This window comes from Dermochelys coriacea, chromosome 1 (assembly GCF_009764565.3).
Source record: "Dermochelys coriacea isolate rDerCor1 chromosome 1, rDerCor1.pri.v4, whole genome shotgun sequence".
NCBI lineage: Eukaryota > Metazoa > Chordata > Testudines > Dermochelyidae > Dermochelys > Dermochelys coriacea.
Window position 1 is genome coordinate 53,361,729 of NC_050068.2, and position 23,539 is coordinate 53,385,267.

A 23,539-nucleotide genomic window follows, 5' to 3' on the forward strand; every position below is an offset into this window, starting at 1 on the left:
CCCAGTTCCCTCAGCCTCTCCTCATAAGTCATGTGTTCCAATCCCCTAATCACTTTTGTTGCACTCTGCTGCACACTTTCCAATTTTTCCACATCCTTCTGTAGTGTGGGGGCCCAAAACTGGACACAGTACTCCAGATGAGGCATCACCAAAGTTGAATAGAGGGGAATGATCACGTCCCTCGATCTGCTGGCAATGCCCCTACTTGTACAGCCCAAAATCCCATTGGCCTTCTTGGCAACAATGGCACACTGACTCGTATCGAGCTTCTCATCCACTGTAACTCCAGGTCTTTTTCTGCAGAATTGCTGTTGAGCCATTCGGTACCTAGTCTGTAGGGGTGCATGGGATTCTTCCGTCCGAAGTGCAGGACTCTGCACTTGTCCTTGTTGAACCTCATCAGATTTCTTTTGGCCAAATTCTTTAATTTGTCTAGGGCCCTCTGTATCCTATCCCTACCCTCCAGCGTATCAACCTCTCCTCCCAGTTTAGTGTCATCTACAAACTTGCTGAGGGTGCAATGTACACCACCCTCCAGATCATTAAGGAAGATATTGAACAAAACTGGCCCAAGGACCGACCTTTGGGGCACTCCACTTGATACTGGCTGCCAACTAGACATGGAGCCATTGATCACTACCCAACTGTGGAGCCATTGATCACTACCTGACTATGACTGCAGAGATGTTAACAGGCCACTCTACCTTGAATAGCCCCTTTAGAATTTGTGTTGCGTTTGGGTACTCAGAGCATCACAGCTAAAGAGCTCTGTGTGGCTCAAAAGCTTCTCACCAACAGAGGGTTGTCCAATAAAAGGTTACCTCACCCACTTGGTCTCTGCAATAGTGATGCTAATCAATCCTACATAGGTAAATGCAGATTCATTTAATCCATGTACAGCTGTTTTAATTACCACTTCTTCCAAGTGTGACACCCTATTATTAGGATGCCATGTGATGTTTTGACCTGCAGTTTTCTTGGTAGGACTTGTTCAGAGAATACTAATGTCTTTCAACAGTTATCAGAGTAGCAGCCGTGTTAGTCTGTATTCACAAAAAGAAAAAGAGTACTTGTGGCACCTTAGAGACTAACACATTTATTTGAGCGTAAGCTTTCGTGAGCTACAGCTCACTTCATCGGATGCCTCCGATGAAGTGAGCTGTAGCTCACGAAAGTTTATGCTCAAATAAATTTTAATCTCTAAGGTGCCACAAGTACTCCTTTTCTTTTTTTCAACAGTTAGGAAATCTGCACTACAGCGTTGCTCAGAGAGGGTATTGCAACAGCAACAAAGAGCTGGCTAAGCCTGCCACAATGTTAATTACCTGCTGTAGGGAAGTACTAATTCAGTGTACCATCTGAATAAAAGCTTTAGCTCTTATTCCACTGTTTGGTGTTATCAGACAATGGAGATCTAACAAACAGACTTAAAAAAAATATTAGCAGTGATTATAGAAAGGAAACTCTGCATGCTGGAGTTCAGATGCTGATAAAGATACAAAAGGACTAAATATTGGGGTGTGAGAGAAGAGGAACTCCAAATTTTAATAGGAGTATATTAAAGATTATGGCGTATAGGCTGATGCAACCTGCAGGGAAGAGAACTGACAAGATCAGTTAATCACAGCACCACCTCTTTAAGAATCTTAAAAGTGACAGGCATAGTGACATGAAAAATTAGTTTTACAGAAGCGGCAGGGGAAATGTTCTGGGTACAGCATGATGAAACAAAGCCAGAATACATTCTCTGGAATGTAATTACAGTCCCAAGACAATACTACTATAAATCTGACATGCATTATGGATGATAAAGAAATCCATTAATCCTCAATGTATTAATTGCTGAAGCAGGTGTGGATTTAGAAGTGCTGTTTACAAACTAATTGATGTGGGCAGCATGAGGTTATGGGAACATGGGCCTAAATGGCTGATCTACACACAACTAACAATTTAATCCTGTTCCTCTGTCTGAGCTTCCCCTCTGTGGACTGATGTTATACCTGTCCAAATTGGAGTTGGGTGGGGAATAGTTTCCCTTTCCACATATTTATTTCAAGATTTCTGTAACTGTTCCCATCCCCCATGAAGATGAAAATGAGACCTTTCAAAATTTGAGACCCCCACACCACAGAGGGTTGCCAACTTGGTAATTGATGGAGTCCTGGAACCTCTCCTGCCCTGCATCCCTGTTCGCTCCTCTTCTCCCTCCCCTGTGGCTAGTGGCTTTTCCCCTCTGCCTGGATCCAGAGGGACTCGCCTGCAGAGGCAGGGCTGGGGAGCTTCAGCTACCTGATGTAGTGGCCCTGGCTGAGTAGGGATTGAGGTGGGTGATGACTTGGCACCTCCCCTGCCTGCAGTAACCATACTTTAGGTGTTAGTTCAGTAGATCTGACTGAACACTGTCAGGTCCCCTTTTGGCTGGACTTTCTGATCAAACTGGACACTGTAACTCCAAATAGCGAATAGCCTGGTGGTTAGGGCACTCACCTGAGATTTGGGAGACCCAGGTGCAACTCTGTAGAATTTGGAGCTAGCACGTCAACCTCTGACTCCCACATCCCAGCTGAGTGTCCTAACTCCTGAGCTATTCTGGGGTGGATCTATTGCTCTGGTTTTGAGCAGAAATTCCATCCTGGACCTGAGAAATCTTTCCTGGCAGAAGTTATTACTAGTGCATTCCTTCAAAAAGTTCTGGTTTTGAAGAACTGGCATTTTCTGACCAACCCATGTGCTTCAAAAATTCCTGACCACTTCAAGTCCAAATGTACTGCATAATTAGTACTCATCAATAAGCAGTCTTTTAAAAGTATGGCTATAGAAGAGCTTGTACTATGTGGGTCTTGCTCAACTAGTTTAATCAGACTCCACTTCACTGAAGGGAATACTCTCTCTAAGAAACTGGAAACTGTGCAATCAATAGTATTAAAGATTCACCAGAATTCTGGATTGTTTGCATTCTTCACTCATTAGGCATGTAAATTCCCTTACAAGCACACAGACTTGAGTTAGTAAAATTATTGCAAAAGAGTATGAAACTCTATCGGGTCCTCCAGAACCACTTATTTTCAGTTAGGCAAGTGCCACCTAATTTGTGTGACAGTGTAACTCTTGTATTCTCCTACTAGTTCTGGTGTATGACTGTACTTCAAACAAATACATTGATAACAAACTTTAGTTACCAGATTTAGAGAGAATCTCTCAATTCTCACCAGAAACAGTTAACAAACTATAGTTTTGGGTGAACAGTGGTGGACTATCTGTTTAGTAGTTTTAAATAGTGTTAATGCGCCTAACTTCTCAAACAAAGGGCAAATTTCACAATGACTTACTCGGGGCGCTAAGCTCTAGCACTGAGTATATTCTGAGAAACTTGGAGTTAACCTTAAGTTAGGTGCCACTGAGGCAAGGGACAGTTTGCTCAATGATCTTATGGGCCTGACTTCCAGAAGTACTGACCTCCCACAACACTCGAATCAAAGGGAACCATAGTTACTCAGCATGTTTTCAATGTCCACATGTTTATATGTTAAAAGCTCTTATTTTGAGATTTTATTCACATGGCCAGTAGAGGGCAATATCTTTCTATAGTTAAAATCTTGGTCTTTAACCAAATTCTGATAGTTTGAGCTCATGTGATAAAGTTGTTTTTATTTAATTAAAAAAAAGTGAAATTTAGCACATAAGTTGAAATGTATTTTGTCTATACTCTAGTGTACAGTATTGTGGGAAGCTGAGCTGCTTTGCTTTCATTTTAGGGTCCCCCCCCCAGTTTCTAAATGCTGCAGAATGACTTCTTTAAAAGATTTCAGAGTAGCAGCCGTGTTAGTCTGTATTCGCAAAAAGAAAAGGAGTACTTGTGGCACCTTAGAGACTAACAAATTTATTAGAGCATAAGCTTTCGTGAGCTACAGCTCACTTCATCGGATGCATTTGGTGGAAATCTGTTTTTTCCACAAATGCATCCGATGAAGTGAGCTGTAGCTCACGAAAGCTTATGCTTTAATAAATTCGTTAGTCTCTAAGGTGCCACAAGTACTCCTTTTCTTTTTTCTTTAAAAGAGTCACCCAAACGACTTTAAAGAAGCATAATATCTATACAACATATTGTACAAGAAGACAGAATGATAGAAATGGAGGCTTGAAGGGACCTTGAAGTCATCTAGTCTAGCCCCTTGCACTGAGACAGGACCAAGTACACCTAGAACATCCCTGACCAGTGTTTGTCCAGCCTGTTCTTAAAATCTCCACAACCTCCTTTGGGAGCCTATTCCAGAGCTTGACTATCCTTACTGAGGAAATCCTTTCCTAGAATCTCACCTAAATCTTCCTTGCTGCAGATTAAGCCCATTACTACTTTTCCTGCCTTCAGGGGATAGGGCAAACAACTGATTAGTCCTTCTTCAAATCCATTAAAGGGCTATCAGTCTCCCACTCAGTCATCTTTTCTGGAGACTAAACATGACCAGTTATTTAACCATTAATCAGAGGTCAGGTTTTCTAAACTTGTCATTTTTGTTGCTCTGCTCTGGATTTCCTAGTTTATCCACATCTTAAAGCATGGCACCCAGAACTGAACGCATTACTCCAGCTGAGCCAAGCCACCAGGGCTGAGTAAAGCAGTACAATTGTCCCACTGTCTTGCATACAATAGTCCTGTTAATATACCCGAGAATAATAGCCTTTTGCACAATGACTCGTATTCAATTTGTGATCTACTATAAACCCTAGATCGTCTTTGGCAGTATTCTGCCTAGCCAGTTACAGTCTCCATTTTGTAGCTATGCATTTGGTGGGATTTTATTTTTGTTTTTCCTGTGCAAAGTACTTTGCATTCCACCTGCTTTCTCCTTGAAAAGTTGCAGAACTGGTCTGAAAAGTAACAAGATGAAATTCAGTAGAGACAAGTGCAATTAGCTAATGTTGGTGTACCCTCCTGCAGTAGAAGGCATGGAAGGGAGGTGGCTGAGGGGTGCATAGGCACAATCCCCAAACGCACAGATTTGCAGAATCAGGAGCGAGGGGGGAAGCGGCATCAACACTACTAGCACCTTCAAGGTACTGGCCAAGTTTCTCTCTTCCTCCTGGGAGCATGGCAGCCACTCGCACCTGGGCAGGACCCCATCTTCTGCATGCAGAGAACTACAAAGAGCAGCATTAGCTCCTGCATGCATTGCCACTGCATTGTGAGGAGCACGTAATGGTTTGTCCCAGCTTAATCCTTCTCACCAACAGCAAGGCCTTTGGAGCTAGAAATGAGAAATTGGCATGTGTTTCCATGGGCTCTGGAGAAATAGACAAGCCATTGACCAGAGTCAAAACTCTGTTTGCTTGTCTTTGCTCATATAACATCTCAGTGAGGGTGACAATATTTGGAACTTGGCTGAGGTATAACATTACTGTTCTGGCAAAATCTACCACTGGCTTTTTTATGTTGCCTTAAAAGATAGCTACTTCTAGTAGCACAGTGCCCCTTAACACAGTACTGGAGCACTGGTTCAGTACTGACACAGAAGAGTCATCTACTAAATAGCGAACTTCACTTCTGCAGCACCTTAGCCTTCTGGAAGCTTTGCTGTCAAACGCTGACTCTGCCAAACCCTGCTTAACATGTAAGATCTAATAAGAGCTCAGGCCAGAGTGTTAACATATGACTGCAGCTCACTGAAAACACAATGGCATGGAGCTAGCAGGGTTCCACAGCTACGTCAGTGAAAATAAGCTGTGGCTGGACAATAGGATTCCCCCCAAGACAAGGGTAAAACATTTTTGGGGCAGGAGGGGGTAAAATCAGTCTCAGACTCCTCCAGTCTGTCTGGCCATACAAGGGCAATTCAGGAAGACCTCCATGACAGTGCCTCCCATGGGTAATCAAAGTGAACCTAAAAGGTTGACTATGGAATACACGTCAGTCTTCTCCAGCTCCAGACCTTTATTCCTACTAAAGGTTCAGTACAAGTGCACTAAAGATTCCTAATAGGAGCTTAACAGTTTGGAGTCTGCACACTGTTCCTTATCTGTACATAATTGGCCCATTATCTGTCTCCATGTGCCCCACATCAAAGAAGTGGGGCCTTATTTTTATTTAACTTATAGGGGAGTAATATTTAGTAATCTCATGCCTGCATGAGCAATTAATTAACAACTCTTAGGATATGGTTAATTTAGGAACTCTGTTTTTGGAGCCCACACTCTTCAAAAAGAACTAGCAGCAAAGTGAGGCTTAAATTGTCACTCATCAAAAAGATAATGATGCTTTGGCAAGGCTGTGTCATTTGATCACTAGTCCTTGTATTAGCCAAAGAAGTACTTAGAGGCACTAAAGTGTCAGGTTTAGCAAACAATGTGCAATTTAAGCCTCACAAATAGATTGTACAGGAATGCACACCAACTAATCAAGTCTGGAACAATAAGGAAAAAATAGTCTTGACCGAGTGTTTGATTTCAACCACATATCACTAATGCAGTCTTTGTTCTGTAGATTAGGAATATTTACATATATACTCTGCTAAAACTGGGATGTGATAAACTATCACATCACTAGCTCTGAATGTTTAACTTCTTTGGTTAAATGTATTTTTCTGCATCTTGGGTTTTGGTTTGGAACTATCCGAAACATCTGTTCGGAGACCAGCTGATTTTATGTTGCTTTTAGAAGTCAGTGAGAAGGGCTTGTCTTAGTGGACATGCTTATTATTAGAAGTGTGTCCATTAGTATCCTACCAGTGGACCCCATCTTCTGAGAAGGTAGGGTCCACTGATAGGATATTAATGGACATACCTAACAATAATTAATAAATACCTAGCTCTTGCATATCTAGTGACAGTGCTGTCAAAGCACTTTACAAAGAAGGCTCAGTATCAGTAACCCCACTTTACAGATGGGGAAATTATGGCACAGAGGAGAAAGTGACTTGCCTAAGGTCACTCGGACTAGTGGAAAAGCTAGGAATAGACTGAGGTTCAGGAGACCTCAGTTCAAGTGCTTTATCTAGTAGAACATGTCCTTGCCTGTTCCTGAGAACATCATGTTTCTAGTCCTGTAGACTCTACCTCCTCATACTCTGATTCAAACAAAGCCTTTTCATACACACTTCAAAGGTTTTTATGCATTTAAGATAGACACATCTCGGCCTTCTGAGAATATAGGCACTTGGCTTGCAGACAGGCATTGTGAAAACTCTGTACAGAAGTGCACTGTCTAATACAATCTTCTTTGTACCAGATCAGCCAAGGAATGACTAAATGGGCCATACTGGGATTATCACAAGCATTCAGGGATAACTGACAGTGAAAGCTATTCTGAGAAGCTGATACTTAAATGTCTATTTATATTCTTGGTCCAAAATCCTGCTATGAATACCAATAAATAGGCATGTGACTTAAGAGCTGAATTGTCACAGCTTTGTAAGTCATGTAGAACTAGGCTCTCTCTGCCACCCCAAAATTGTTAGTGGTGGGTTAAATTTTCCATGAACATGTTGGGGACTCTATTTTAAATTGCAGGGGGGTTTTCAACTGAACCTTTTCTGGCAAAACATGCAAATTTGGCAACAGGAAAAATTTTATTTCAACTTTGTGCTGCTTTTTGCTGAATTGTTTCAGAAGAGATTTTAAATAAACACCCCCAAAATCATTGTTTTGTTCTGACATCTTTAAAGTTTCATTCCATTTTCTTTTTTTAATTATTTGACCCAAATCACTGAATTGGTGGGGGGGGAGTCAAGGTCAATTTTCCGGAACTGACATCACTTAAAATTATTTAATCCCTCAGCTCTATTCTGCATCCCCTGGATCATTCCTGCCATTTAGATAGCTGAGCCATAGGCCCCAGCTACCTGGTTAGGTGGAAAATGACTACCAGACAGCCATTGGCTTTGTTTTAGGAACAAAGCCTCCTTGGCATACTAACACAACACAAGCAGTCCCCACTGGTTTCTGTATGGCTCATTAAATATGTACAATGATTAGCATTTGGCCCTTGGCTGCCAGCAATTTTTCTTAAAAACTTGCTTAAAGCCCCAGTGACTTCCCATGAAAGCTTTCATGAACAGGCTATTTTGAGACCTTCCTGGGTACCCCCCTAGCTCTACTAGGAATGGATGCATGAAAGCAACATAGAATCCTTTTCAGTGTCAATCTGTCCTTCCTGTTTATGCCACACCTGAAGCTAAATTGCTAGCTGTATTACAGCTGTTAATGTAGAAGTGACTGTCAAATGGTGATAACCTCCTATGAAGGACAATTGGTGCCTACAGCTGATACTTTTAGTCACCAAAGAACCTGACTTCATGCAAGTTACCTTACAAATAAAACCTGAGCATGCGTTCTAAAACAAAATTACAGGAAAGCAATGGTAATGCAAGATCAGTCTTAATTTCTTTTACCAGGAGTAGTCAACAGTTCAAGAAATAAAGTTGGCTGATGTTCAAGGCAGTTTGTCATACCACTATACTATCCCCTTTTAAATTCCACCTTAAACTTACCTCTGCTGTGGTGCTTGCAAAACTCTTGACAATGGCTAGGCAGTTGGTGGGTGCTGTTCCTGCAGTTTGTTGTACTAAACTGACTGTTTCACTCTTCCCTTGTGCTCTTCCTCCCCCAGTAAGGTGTATACACCCTGCTTTTCCTCTTTGAGTAGGATTGTAAATTTTATATGGGGTTGTGGGCTGTCCCTTTTTTTACATATTTCTACAGTTTTGAGATGCAGCTCCTACATATCCATATTCACAGCTGTTATATGGACAGTCTCTTGCACATTCAGTACAAACAACAGTGGCCCACCTTTGCAGTGACCTTCCAGCCTTGGATCTTAAGGACAACAAGCTTGGTGATTCTGGAGCTTTCGGGCCAACTTAGTCTCTTTCCATCTGAGGTGGACTCTGGTGGGGTTGGATCTTCAGGGTTGGCATAGACCCTGACAATCTGGCTGTTTCCATAGTCGCACTGAGAAAAGGCTGCATAAACTGATCCCAGTCAGGGAATAGGATTAGGTGATAAAGTGCTTTCTATTGGACACATAGCAAGCATCTGGCCAAAAACTGGGACGGGCACCCTATCTGCTCTCTTCTTACTTGGCTCTCTTAACTAACTCGCAACCTTGTTGTCTACCTGTCCACTTTCAGCAGTGAGCACCAACAGAAGAATCCTCACTGGATCTGTTTTTAGACCTAGGTCAACAATGGTAGCCCTAACATGGCAGCTAGCTGACCTAGGTCTAAAAGCACTGCTGCTTTTGAACACAAGCAAATATTTCTTCTCTCTAGGAGGCTTGCAAAGCCATTCTTACAAGGACTTGCACCATAGTAGAAAAAAGGAAGAAATGGAAACTGATACATTTAACTGCTTTGATAAACAGGATACATCTATTTTTAGAGAATAGGTTAGATCTCCAACAGTTATTTAAAAGAGTAAGTGTCAAGTAAGTCTTGTCAGAAGCTTATAAGACACACTTTGAGATCCAATGATGCAAAATAGCATTGACATTCTCAAAATATGATCAACCTCTGTTTTATATTTGAAGCAGGAAGGTTATTTTAGAGGCATGAGGCTAGGATGGTGGGGAGATCCTTTTTGAGAATTTTAGATGAAGCTAAAATCAAGCTTGTAATTGAAAACAAGTTTCTACTTTAATTATGAAGAGATTAACAGTACTCAAGAATGCTATGGGGAAAATTGGGGTGTGTCTATGCTGCAATGTAAGCCTGAGCCTGTGGGATTCAAGTCTGTAGGCTCAGTGCTTCTAATCCCACACTTGAGTGATCACACTGATTTAGTGACTCTAGTTTTAGAATTTCTGGATCCAGGTCTCTCTCTGGTGCTCATACATTCATGCTCCACTAGGAAGACCCAAGTCATGCCAGCCTATCCCAGGCTTGCTAGAGCCCTCCCAAGCTGTAGATGTTCTAGCTCTTTGTTTATGGTGCACTGGGAGGAAAACATGACTGTCTATCCCATGGCATTTTTACCAGAAGTTGTCCCAGCCCACAACACATCCAGATGAGTCCTCCTTTATGTCGGCATGATCCTGGCAATAGTAGCAGGCAATGTGGATGAGGTACCATTTGGAAGAACTGGTCCGATGATGCTTTCATGCCTGTTTCAGGAAATGGGCAGAGTATCCATAAAGATGCTAGGGGACATCTCAGCAGTGTTTTCTGACCTCCTCCAGTAGGTGCCTTTGGTAGAAGGATACAGACATGGCAGGCTCCAATTGGTGGATCCTGCTCACAACTCTCAGTATAGCCAGTGATGCCTTCTGTATAGATGGCTCCTTCTTGAGCAGGACCACAAGCCCTGATTGGTGGGATCCCGTCATGTAAACCTGGGAAGATCAGCAGTGGGTACAGAACTTTTATGTTTATATAAAAAAGTTTCTGGAGCTTTGTGAGCAGCTTGATTGCCAACCCTCCAGTATCAGGACCCACACATGAGGCAGGCTGGTCTGGCCCAGAAGCAGGGTGCTATAACCATCTGAAATCTGGCCACCACTGTGTGTGACAAGTGCATTGATAACCAGCTTGTTGGCAAGTTAACTATGGGGGCAGAGCTTCTGAGGCAATGTCCCCTGAAACAATTACCAATTTTGAGGGAATAGCGTGTGTGATAGGGCTGTTGATGGGACTTGTGTACTTTAGAGGGCAAAATATGGATACACAAGTACATAAGCCACAAAAGCTCTTGTAACGCAGGCCCTTGTTGACCAGATTCTGATTCATGGATGTCCACATGAGCTGCACTGCAAAAGGGTTTTCTGACAATCAGGAGTTTGGCCTCATGGGCATACCAAACACTAGTCCACCAGATGACACTGTCCCAAATGGAATAACAGTCTCTACTAGTCTAGAGGACCCTATGTATATACTTTTTTGCCTTTTGGTAATGAAACCATCCCCTGAACTTCAGTCCCTGCCAAAAGGAGGTTTAATTACTGTCTCAGTAAGTGTAAAATGGTGGTTTAAATTTGTATTTGGCAGACTGAAATCCTGCCAGCCCTGTTCAGAACCATTTGGATTCCAGTGTTATCCAGGCTGTCCACACTACCGTGGCTTGCTGTGCTAATCACCATGTTTGTGAAGCCAAGGGTGAGCCATTTCCTCTGGAGTGGCTTCCTGACAGTATGGAGTTTCTGAACTGGTATGCTCAGCTGGAAAATGCACCTGTCATAGCTGGATCAGAAAAGAGATACAGTTCAGTTATGCCTCATGTCTGTCTGTCCTCTTTTGAAATGCACGTTGTGCATTTTGCTTGTCAGGGGACAGTTTATTTCCATCCCTACTTCTACAAAATGCCAGTATTAAAGAACTGACAGGCAGGCCAGCAGCCATGAAAAGATCAACACAGAAATAAAATAAAATGCATGCCAGAAACATTGAACAGTGAAATCTGTGCCAAAAAACCTTCCTTACTTCTGCATGTCTCCTGCCCACCTTTCATCTTTCCCCTTACAGTAGCAAATACATGCAAAATGCACTAGATGTGGGTGGAGGATTGCATGGAGTTCATTTGTCCAGTCCAACCAGCACTAACACACCAGGCTCCCAAATGGACTGTGGCTGGTCTATAGTGGTGAAAGTGCCTGCAAATAGAAATGAAACCATACATTGTCTCTGTGCTTCAGAAAATGTTCATTACATCAGCAGAAGTCTCTTTGGAATGGTAAGGCTAAAAAAAACTCTGTAAAACTGATTCAGTAAGTTTGAAAGCAACAGTTTCGTTCCCAGACACTCTGTGGACACAACCGAGTTAAGCAGAGTGCAAAGCCTTCGCACATAATGGTAAAGTGAAATTTACAAATGAGATCTGTAACAATTTCAGATCATCTACCAATGTGATATATGCCATCATGTGCCAGCAATGCCCCTCTGCCATGTACATTGGCCAAACTGGACAGTCTCTACGTAAAAGAATGAATGGACACAAATCAGACGTCAAGAATTATAACATTCAAAAACCAGTTGGAGAACACTTCAATCTCTCTGGTCACTCGATCACAGACCTAAGAGTGGCTATACTTCAACAAAAAAGCTTCAAAAACAGACTCCAACGAGAGACTGCTGAATTGGAATTAATTTGCAAACTGGATACAATTAACTTAGGCTTGAATAGAGACTGGGAATGGATGAGTCATTACACAAAGTAAAACTATTTCCCCATGGTATTTCTCCCTCCCACCCCACCCCCCACTGTTCCTCTGATATTCTTGTTAACTGCTGGAATTAGCCTACCTGCTTGTCACCATGAAAGGTTTTCCTCCTTCCCCCCCCTGCTGTTGGTGATGGCTTATCTTAAGTGATCACTCTCCTTACAGTGTGTATGATAAACCCATTGTTTCATGTTCTCTGTGTGTGTGTATATAAATCTCTCCTCTGTTTTTTCCACCAAATGCATCCGATGAAGTGAGCTGTAGCTCACGAAAGCTTATGCTCTAATAAATTTGTTAGTCTCTAAGGTGCCACAAGTACTCCTTGGAGGAAGTGTGTGGTTTGTATCCATTTTGAATTCCACATGGGGGTGAGAGCTGCCAAAGTGCTGGTGTGTATTCTGCAATTAGCAGATGCATACTGCTACCTACAGCTTGTAAAAATAATTGCTTCTGGTCATGGGCTGGAAGTCCCTCCATTTGTATATTAATAACAAGCATGGAGGTAGGAATGTACTATGCTCCAGGGCTAATTTCACCTCTTCTGCTCTGTGGCAAGCTGCTCTGCGGGGCGGGGCAGGGCAGGGGAGGGGGTGTGTGGTGCTAACAGACCTGGTATCAGCTCATGCCCAGGGCCTCACTGACAAATGCATAATTGGAAACCAGTCCAACTTAACTGAGTTAGTAGTTTAAAATAGATTAGTTTTATAATAATGTGTTTAGACTCTGGAATGCTTGTAGTAAATAGGATGAAATTAAATAAGGACAAATGCAAAGTCCTCCACTTAGGACGGAACAATCAGTTGTACACATACAAAATGGGAAATGACTACCTAGGAAGGAGTACTGTAGAAAGGGATCTGGGGCTCATAGGGGATCACAAGCTGAATAGGAATCAACAGTGTTAATACAGTTGCGCCAAAAAAATCAAACGTCATTCTGGGATGTATTAGCAGGAGTGTTGTGAGCAAGACATGAGAAGTAGTTCCTCCGTTCTACTCTGCACTGATTAGGCCTCAACTGGAGTATTGTGCCCAGTTCTGGGTGCCACATTTCAGGAAAGATGTGGCCAAATTGGAGAAATTTTGGAGAGGAGCAACAAAAATGATTAAAGGTCTAGAAAACATGACCTATGGAGGAATGCCCCAAAAAAAATTAATTTGGAGAAGAAGAGTGAGGGGGGACATGATATACCCACTGACTCTGTGGGTGATCCTGGGCTAGAGCACCACTTGCGGGTGGGGGAGGGGTGAGAATACTGGATACTCAGCACCCACCAGCCACAGCTGTCTGGCAGCACCCCAATTAGCTGATTGGAGGCACCACCAAACAGCTTTGTGGCAGCTGGGAGAGGAGTTTGGGAGAGGGTAGAGAGGCATAGCAGGGACAGGAAGAGGCAGAGCAAGGGCAGGGCCTCAGGGTGGGGGGGTGGAGTGGAGGCAGGGTCTCAGGGCAGCATAGGAGTGGAACACCCCTGGGGAAAAGAAACTTGGGTCTATGGGACATATCTTTTCAAGTACATTAAAGGTTGTTACATGAGGAAGGTGAAAAAACCTTCTCATTAAGCCCATTGCTTCTTGTCCTATAGTCCGAGGTTAAATTGCAGCAAGGGAGGTTTAGGTTGGATATTAAGAAACTTCCTAACTGTCAGGGTGGTTAAGAACTAGAGCAAATTGCTCAGGGAGGTTGTGGAATCTCCATCATTGGAGATCTTTAAGAACAGGTTAGACAAACACCTGTCAGGAATGGTCTAATTATTACTTAGTACTGCCTTGAGTGCAGGAGACTTGACTAGATGACCTATTGAGGTCCCTTCCTGTCCTACGCTTCTGTGATTCTAGGCTGCATGCATTGATCTCAGTTGTAATCCATGGTATAAAGTTATATTGAGTGTTTGCATTGTAAACCTTTTCCTGTTTGGTGAGTTACACAAGTACAAAGAAGCATTAATTAAGGTGAAGTGCTCAAGCTGCACATAATATGGCCCATTGATGGCAAATGGGGGTTTGTGTAGTATCAAAGGACAGTGATCTTGTTGATTGCATTCCTCACTCCCTCCAGGAAGGGGAGGCCTGTACATGAACTCATGCCATCAGCTTGGATTCTATGGTGAAGGGGATAAAAATCCCTGATAAGGAGAAACTTGGTCTCTTTTTGCTGCCTGGACTCAGAGGGCCAAGATGCCAAGCAGCATGGGGAGTTTTTGCTTATGTTTAGGAATGTGTCCGCCTAAAGGACATAAAGCTTCTTATAGAAGCTTCTATTACCTCTTAAATCTAAGACTAGCTCATTTATGTGTAAGTTTCCTGTTTTAATCTTGTAAATACCAGTAACTTTTTTTTTCTTAGTTATTCTTTAGTTAGTTTAATTACAGGATTGGCTATAACCATTGTCTGTCTTTGGTTTGAGATTTGAGTACAATTGACCTGGGGTAAGTAACTGGCCCTTTGGGACTGGGAGTAATCTGAATATTGTATTTGGGGGGTGGGAAAGGGGCCATCTATTATGGTCCAGCTTGTCTGGGTGGCAAGATGGGCATTCTAGTCTAAAGGGACTGTGACTCCATGGTGAGACTGTTAGTACTTTAGAAGCTCACATTTGTTACTGGGTTGGTGAAATGTAATAGAACAGGCTACCAGTTTGGGGTGTCTGCCCTGCTTTTTGACAGCCTGCCCTGAGATTAGCACTCAGTCATGAGCCACTCCAGCCAGCATGACAGTGTCATCAAACCACTCCTGAGTATGGACCCAAGATGTGCCATAGCTGCTCCAGTGGCATACCCTCATTTGGGACTGGGGGTGAGCACCAAAGTTGTTTCACTAGTCTGATTTTTCCAGCTCCCCTTCAGTGTTTTAGATCTGGGGCTCAGAAGGTCACCATCTTGGCTGACCAGGCTATTGTGAACTGCTAGGACCTCCATGTTTGATGCAGTCAAAGCCCTCATAAAAGAGAAAGATGACAGGGAGTTCCCAGAGATGCAGTTCTCATCTTTCACTTTCTGATAGTTGGTATTGAGCCATTTGAGCCACTCTCCATTAGTCACTGATTCATTGAATCCCCACACAGCAAATTTCTGATATTTGTTGGTACACACAGTCCTTTCTAGTATTCTTGCAAAAGTAAAATGTGTTGCTTGTATCACACCAGAGATTTACCAAAATCTGATGATCCCATGACCAGATAGCAGTCCTTGGCCAAGTATGCTGCTGCTTGTCACTGCCCATAGCTAACATGGGACACAGTTCTGGTTCCAGTTCAGTGATCAGAATAATATGGAAGAGTTAAATGCTGAATTGCTATACCTAAGCCAGGGGGTTTCCTTCCATTTCCTGGGAGTTGATTAGCTAGTCTTCAGATAGAAACCGTGGCCCATGGGATAGCATTACAGACTCTCTGGCCAGGAGTCTGGGCACATGGCCCCACGTGCACCCCTGCTGAAAAATGAGTTTGGACCCAAGCCATAGCAGGACTCAAGCTTGGACCCACCTCTAGCCTGGTCTTAAGGCCTGGGGCCTGAGTCGGACAGACTTGTGTGTTGATGGTGAGGGATTTGGGCTTGAACCTGAGTCTGAGCCCAGGTTTACATTGCAGTGTAGACATACTTTTAGAGGGGTGGCTGCTTTTCTTCCTTCCCCCACCTAACCCCCTGAAGACTGCATTATTTCTGCTGTAGCTCACAAAAGCTTATGCTCAAATAAATTTGTTAATTTCTAAGGTGCCACAAGTACTCCTTTTCTTTTTACGGATACAGACTAACACAGCTGCTAGTCTGGAACCTGTCATTATTTATGCACTCATCTAATGAATTCTCCCCCAGTAAATATTAGAAAAAATATATGTCCAAATAATTCCTTTGCATAGTTTTAATAAGTAATCATGACATTACTTTATCTTTCTTCTTTAACTCATACCTGGCTACTTATCTGTTCCTAATGAGTTATGTGGAAAGGCATAAAACACAGCTTGCTGATGCAGTGAGTGGATTTGGGAAAGGCTGGAGGCCAGTATGACATGCAATTAAAAAGTGAGTTGAATTGGATAACTTTAAACATTCAAAACACCTCCTTTAGGCTCCAGTAATGAGAATTTTGAAGGTGACTTAAAGAACTCACTGAACTTGACATTTGACACATGGCAGAAGCCACTGAAACATTTGCCAACCATTACCACATATTTACTTGGAAAAGGAAATACTTGTGGTGATCTCAGATACTAGAGCAAGGCAAATGTATGCAGCCATTGACATTAAAAATCTAACAAGAGAACGCGTGGTGCATTTCACTTATTTCCATACATGGTAAGGTAACTATGATCTCCTCCACAGTAAATCTAAGGCAAACTATTAAAAATGATGAGACTCAAGTCCAAAAACAGTACGAACACTAGAAATGAGGTCATGGTTCTCCTGCAAAAGCTACTGAGCTATTGCTGAATAGCTGGATGGGATACTTCATCGTGCTCTGGGTCTCTGCCTACAGTCAATCTTTTTTCAGGGCTTGAAGGCAGGCATGGCCTTTCTCACAGTCCACTTTAACTTGGTATGGCAGTACCAGCTTCTTTTGAAGGTGTCAAGATGAGGTCAGCTCCAAGCCATTGCCATGTATATTCAGTCTTCAGATGAACATAATCTAATAGCATATGCTGGATTTCCAATAAAAGCCATTTTCAGTATTTAATTCTTTCCCCCTAATTTTTAATTAGTTACATTAAAATGTATTGTCACTTTAAGGTGGACACCACCTCAAAGATCTAATTGTTAAAGGAACAAAACCCTAAAATACTTTACATATGATGTCATTAGTGATATATAAATCTACTCTAAATGTGCCAAGATTATACTTCATAGTATATGCAGTCTATCAAATACAGTTTGTATAGACTACACATTATACTAGCAGTGATATTTTAAATAAATGCATCAAAAATAACATATACAGTTGTATCCAAGTCACTTATTATTTCAGGAGTATTGTCAAAGTGAGTTACTCTTTTCCTGATATTTCTAATGAGATTGAATGTGGTAATTAAATCTGTAACATGTGCATTGTTTTGACAGTAACTAGAAGAGATCTGCTCACACTGTGTAACTGTCAAAGCACCGCCATACCCTTGAACATGACAACATTCTAAATATAAATTTTGTGGCTGGGGAGGAATGTTGTGTTATGATCTAGTACCTAGGCTGATATAGAGCTGAGTCTCCAGATTTTGTATTGAATTTCCTTTTGAATTTCGCTTATGCTAAACAGGATATTTTTAGAAGGCATTGTTTAATCAGGTGCAACTTAAGTGTAATTTGCAATAGCAGCTGAGATCTTAGTATCACAGATGTAACAGAAACCTAGAAGTTAGGGGTAGAAGGACCTAATAGTTTCCAACCTGTGAGGCAAGCCTCTCCATGTATGGCATGAGATTTAACATTTAACACCTTCATGATGCAAGGCTGTGACTCGGTATACTACCTATCTGAACTCCATTTAATCCTTGATTTATGAAATATTTTGTATTTTCTGTAACTAGGATTTTTTTCTTTAAATCTCAGTTTAAAATCTAACCAGGTGCATGAAAAACCCGGTACATTGCACAATTGGGGTTTGATACTTATGATCAGGTTTGAGACCAAAACAATGCTATTTTCCAACCAACCAGTTGCTAGTGAAAAAACTGATTTGTAGCTTCCTCAGTCTGAAACAGTGCAACAATTGCAGATTCATCTTTTTTGAATGCTTCACTTTTTACTATAGTAAACAACTGCTTTGCTGAAAATGAACATATAGATATGTTGGGCTCTCTTGTGTAAGGCAGCTAGTGTTCCTAGATCAATCTCTTCCTTTCATATGGGCAGTTAGAACCCATTAACTTTAAGGTCTTGTCTCTGTTCACAAAGAATCTCACTCAGCACATTCTTCTTGCTCTAACACCTGTGGAAAATTAATGTTCATGAAAGGCAGCACCTACAGTGCCTAGCACAATGGGGTCCTGGTCCAGGACTGAGGCTCCTAGGTACTGAAGTAATATAAATAATAGCAGCACAGGCTTTGAGACAGACCATTTAGGTCACTTGCACAATCTCTCAGGTATCTGGAATCTTGTAAATAGGGGAACTGGATATGAAATCTCACCATGCCAATGAGAAATATTTTTAGGTCACTTTGAGCAACTGTAAAGAAAAGTGGAGACTCTCTGTGTAAAACATAAAAGAACAAAGAAACATTTTCCTTTTGAGAATGGGATCTAATACAATAAAATTCCTAGCAAAAAGCAAAATATTTATGGGGAAGCAAAGCTCTGAAGCAAGAATGGCTGTTCTGACACTTTTCTTTTTTTTTTCTTTTTTTTTTTTTAAAGCATTGTCTTACTCCTTCTGGACACATCCAGCTTCCTCTGACTAATAGTGCAAAGGGGGGGGGGGAGAGCATAAGTAAAACTGAAAATACAAATATTAACCCCTAAACAATATACATCTTTAACTTGTTTGTTTGGCACCAAATAGCACGCTCAAAGAAATAACACTCCATTTAATCAAAATACACTTTTAAAAAAAGGCCCACCTCCTTGAGAGATGTTACAAGGAGCTAGGTTAGCCTTACCTTGGTGGATGGTGATTTCTACTTACTTGCCACATCACTAGCAAAATAACCACTTTGTGGGGATGCATTTGGCCAGTGCCAAGTAGTTAAGTGGTGCTTAACTAGGTGTAAAATGCTATGTTCTGGTCTCTTTAAATCAGAAGATTCCAAATTTTAAGGGGGGGGGGGGAATATAGATGAATTAGCAACTATGGACTGGCCTCTATGTGGCATGAATGATGAAATGACAATCCTCCCCAAATAGTGTTTAGCCAACTTTCTACTATCTCTGTTCATGTTCTTTTCCTATATTCCATGTATCATCTTTCTATATATGTTTTCTTTAATTTTTCAACATGGTTTGCCCCAGATGCAAGGAAAATTTCAAAAACTTCTTTGCTAGTTTTTTTTTTCTCCTTTGAATCACTCCAAGACTGTCTGTCTTTTCAGATTGTCCCTCTTGGTTTTCTTCCGTGTGTGGGTGTTTTTTTTGTTGCTGTTTTTTCCCCCCATTGGAGTATTTTCTCATGTTCTTTAATCACACTTAAATCAGAATGAAGGAGTAAAAATCTACCCCCCCCTCTTCCTATTCCTTCCTCTCTCAAAAGAGCCACGGCACCATCAAACAAAATTTTTGCCTGAACCACCAAAGGCTGTTGCTTGTGCCTGTTTTTAGCTGGTCTCTGCTAGAAATGGGCTTCACTTCTTCTCTCCACTGGGAGCAATTGATAAACCTGAAATGCTAAATTTCTGCTGGAGCTGCTCTCTGGAAGCATGGCAGTGGTGACATTTGCACGTGCTGGCTGTTTCGGTGTTCTTGCAAACCTTTTATGAGAAGTGTTGTTCCCACTAGTGGTAACACTTGACCCACAAGCATGGGACATTGTAAGTTGTCAGCTTGGATTAAGCTCACAAATACCTAATTGTATTAAATCATTTTTTGTTACTCTTATTAGCATATGTGATGGTAGGCTAGGCAAAGTATAATGGCAAACGTTGCACTGCAAACAGTGCTATTAACCCACTATTCAAGCACATTTGGAGTAACACAGCAGATCTGGGACAAATTCCTTGGCTGGAGATGCCATCAGCTTGTATCTGTTTTCATTATCTGCTATAGCTTCATCCACCTATTACCCTCAGCAGCTCTTTTTCTCACTTTGTTCCATGAAACAACTACAGTATTCTTCAAACTGCAAGCAAGCATCTTCTTTCAGACAGAAGTATAGTGCCAAATTCCGCTTTGGTACAAGTAGGTCCAACTCCATTTAAACCAATGGAATTATACCAGGGATGTTTTTGACCTACAGGATCAAAGTCTGAGGCCAGAAACTGAGGGACAACTTCCACTGACAGAAGTCAAAGTTGTATATGAGAGCACAATTTGGTTCCTACCAACTAGAGATCTGCATCTCCAGGAAATCCCCTGATTCACCTGTAGTAAGACAGCACTTTGAGGCTTAAAATATGGATACCACTTTAAAAGCAATAAGCTTTAAAATAACTGAATTCAAATTATTCACAAGTGTGGCACACGTGCTTTCAATCAGAGAACTGTAAGTATTGTAATCCATTCTTCAAAACTGTGTGAGTAGAAAGTTCAGCAGTAAATTACTGAGACCTACAGGGCAAGGTGGGAAAATGTAACCCCCACTTCTGACATTGTGAATTATCACTGGCTTTTTTTGAGCTGCAATAATTAATATAATCTCATTTTAATCATTGGACTCCCTTTTCTGTGATTATTTTTTTTTGGCCCAATGTAGCACATTCCATTTTTCATCTCCTAGATTAAAAAGTAACCAAAAATTTATTGGTGAATAGCAACGAAATAACCATGTTAACAGTTCACATTTCTGTTGTTAAGGTCTAAGCTTTCTTCTGACATATAATGCCATAAACCTTGCTTTATAGGAGATATTTTTCTGACTCTCCCACACCATACCTCTTGTTGACATGAAAGAAATTGCAAGCAAGTAAGAGAAATACTTGGCAGCTTGATGCATAGTCTGTACTTCTCCCAGTACTGCAACTTCTTTGATCTTCTATTATAAAGCAGGTCTTTTTGTAGAAGGAGTTAGGGCTTACAGCTAAATGTTCAATTGCTTTTTTACAGTTGGTCTTAGATGTATGCATAATGTCTCAATGTCAGCAAATGTATTGTCTTGCAAACACCTTTGAGTAATATGAAGTCCAGCAAAGAGAAAATGTCTAATGAGGAAGGTCCCTCTTGTAATATTATTTTTAAAGACTATTGAATACTTGTTCTAATAAGAAAAGGAGTACTTGTGGCACCTTAGAGACTAACAAATTTATTAGAGCATAAGCTTTCGTGAGCTACAGCTCATTTCATCGGATGCATCTGATGAAGTGAGCTGTAGCTCACGAAAGCTTATGCTCTAATAAATTTGTTAGTCTCTAAGGTGCCACAAGTACTCCTTTTCTTTTTGCGAATACAGACTAACACGGCTGCTACTCTGATACTTGTTCTAATGACATCAAGAATATATCTTTTGTGCAACTACTCTAGAACAAAATCTGCTGGAACCAGTTTCTCTCTGTCACTGCACCTTGTAGAGTGGTCAACAAAGTGATTGTGTTTTGCATTCATTCTGATTTTTGTTAGTGTCTTATACCCAGTCTGCACAGCAGTAGATGGCTATCCAAGGTGCCAAGCATGGGACAATCAACACTCCCACTACCTGAAGTTCACAGAAATTGGACAGCACAAAACCTGTTCGCTTTTTCATCTTGAACAAGTTAGAAACTGACTAATCTGAGCAAAACATGGAAAGTCCATAAGCAGTTAACTTAATTGTGGTAACTTAGCTATAGCTAAAGGTTGTTAAAAGCCAGGACTGAACAGGTTTACCAGACAGTCTCTTTAGCTCTTGTAAAATGAGACTGTTCCTTTCATATGGGGGAACTGCTTTCACACCCTTTCCCCTCACTAACACAGCTACTGTCTGTAAACAAATGCAGGATACAGTGATACATTCACTTCTGTGACTTCAGGGTGTCAAAGGCAGCTTCAATATTTTCTAACTAAGCTTTGACTTTATTAAAGCATGCTTTTAATATTTAAATTATAGCTCTGTCCTACCCTTACTGTGGCAAAAGCCATGAAAGAGGGACTGACGGGTCAGGAAGCTCTCCAACATTCATCTTATGAAGAAGTCGTCTTGGAATGGCCTTTCTGTGGGGAGAAGTAGGAGGCACTGGGTGTAGGAGATGGAGAGTATGAGCTTCAGACCCTGCAGGGAGCAATGAAGCAGAAAAAGCCAGATTCTAAGCATCCATTTGATTGGATGTGGAGAGTCTTGCTGACATTGCTTTCCCCAGTGCTTATATAACCTACACACCTTCTGCGTGTGGTATTCTGTACCGTCTAGAGGCACTGAGAACACTTGGAGGTTAATGAGTGTGCTCTACAGCCTTAGCTAAGGGCCACATGGCTTTTAGCTCATGCAGTAGAGGCTCATGCATTTAGCTCCAGAGATCCCAGGTTTGATCCTGCCCACTGACAACTGGAGTTTGTCGGTGTTACACTTGCTCAAACCCTCTCCCTTCCTTTCTAAGGGACTGTAGGCACTAAATGGGCATTAACATTTGGAGCAGCATTATGTCCCATTTGGGCAGCTTCTGGACCCAGAGGGAAACATTCTGTGAGCCACAGTTGAGTCGGAGTTCTCATCTCTGACATGCCCCCTTCATCCAACACCACTCCAAACCTGAGGGAGGGACTTCTGCAGGCTCCGGGGAGTGGGAGAACAAGCAACAGAGTGCCTGGTCCACAGTTGCACCAGCTCTTCATCTATCTGCTCATGTTAATGTAAGGGACCATATAGGCACACACTTCTTCCCCTCCCCCCCTCCAGTTTTGAATACAAGCCAGGGTCTTGCAACTTTCCCAGGCAGTGAGCTGAAAATTGGAGCTGGTCAGTGAAGTGGTAATGAAGTGTGCACTCTCTTCTGATCCCCCTCCTTTCTCCTGATATAACTTCTTAGTGACCACCCTACAGCAATGCTTTTTCCCACTCTCCTCTGTAGGGTGGGAGCCTCATCTCCACCATGCAGCTTTGCTGTTGCTTGCCACCCATATCCAGTTTCTTCCCTACCTGGAGGGGAAGGTTCCAAGAACTTAATCTGTTAACTCTTGCCCATTGTTTCCTCAATGAGTATCCATCTGTCTAGACACAAGTTGTTCAGCTACTACAGTGATATGGACCATATAATTTCTCTGCTACCTGACCATTAAATTAGGCTTGAATAGAGACTTGGAGTGGATGGGTCATTACACAAAGTAAAAACTGTTTTATCCCCTAGTGTTGTCAACTGTTTGAAATTGGCCATCCTGATTACCACAACAAAAGTTTTTTGTTTTTGTTCTCCTGCTGCTACTAGCCCACCTTAATTGAGTCTCATTACAGTGGGTCTGGCAACACCCATTTTTTCATATTTGTGTGTGTATCTTCCACTGCATGCATCCAATGAAGTGGGTTTTAACCCACGAAAGCTTATGCCCAAATAAATTTTAGTCTCTAAGGTGCACAAGTACTCCTCATGGTTTTTTGTTTTACTACTAAGTTTATTTACCAAAGTATAGCGATTCACATGATGGCAAGAAGTAGTACTGGAAACAATTGGTTACAAATAAAATAAAACCATAATGGGCATTCTAGAGCCTAGACTCACTCAACTTGCATATTTGCATGTCTTAAAGGAACACTCCCACAAAGGCTTTCAGTGTTTTTTACAGCTGGGGTTGGCTGTGACTCTCCAATCATAAGACAAACACACTGTTAGAGTGCCTGTTCATTGAAGGAAAGAG

The 23,539-nt window shown here is 41.7% G+C and overlaps 1 long non-coding RNA gene across 1 annotated transcript; it reads left to right on the plus strand.

Moving 5' to 3' along the window:
- Window positions 1-270: 270 nt before the first annotated feature.
- On the plus strand, window positions 271-16,952 carry LOC122457599. The gene is made up of 3 exons (XR_006277229.1): window positions 271-430; window positions 1,660-1,664; window positions 16,941-16,952. It is a non-coding gene; the product is annotated as an uncharacterized LOC122457599 (long non-coding RNA).
- Window positions 16,953-23,539: the final 6,587 nt, after the last annotated feature.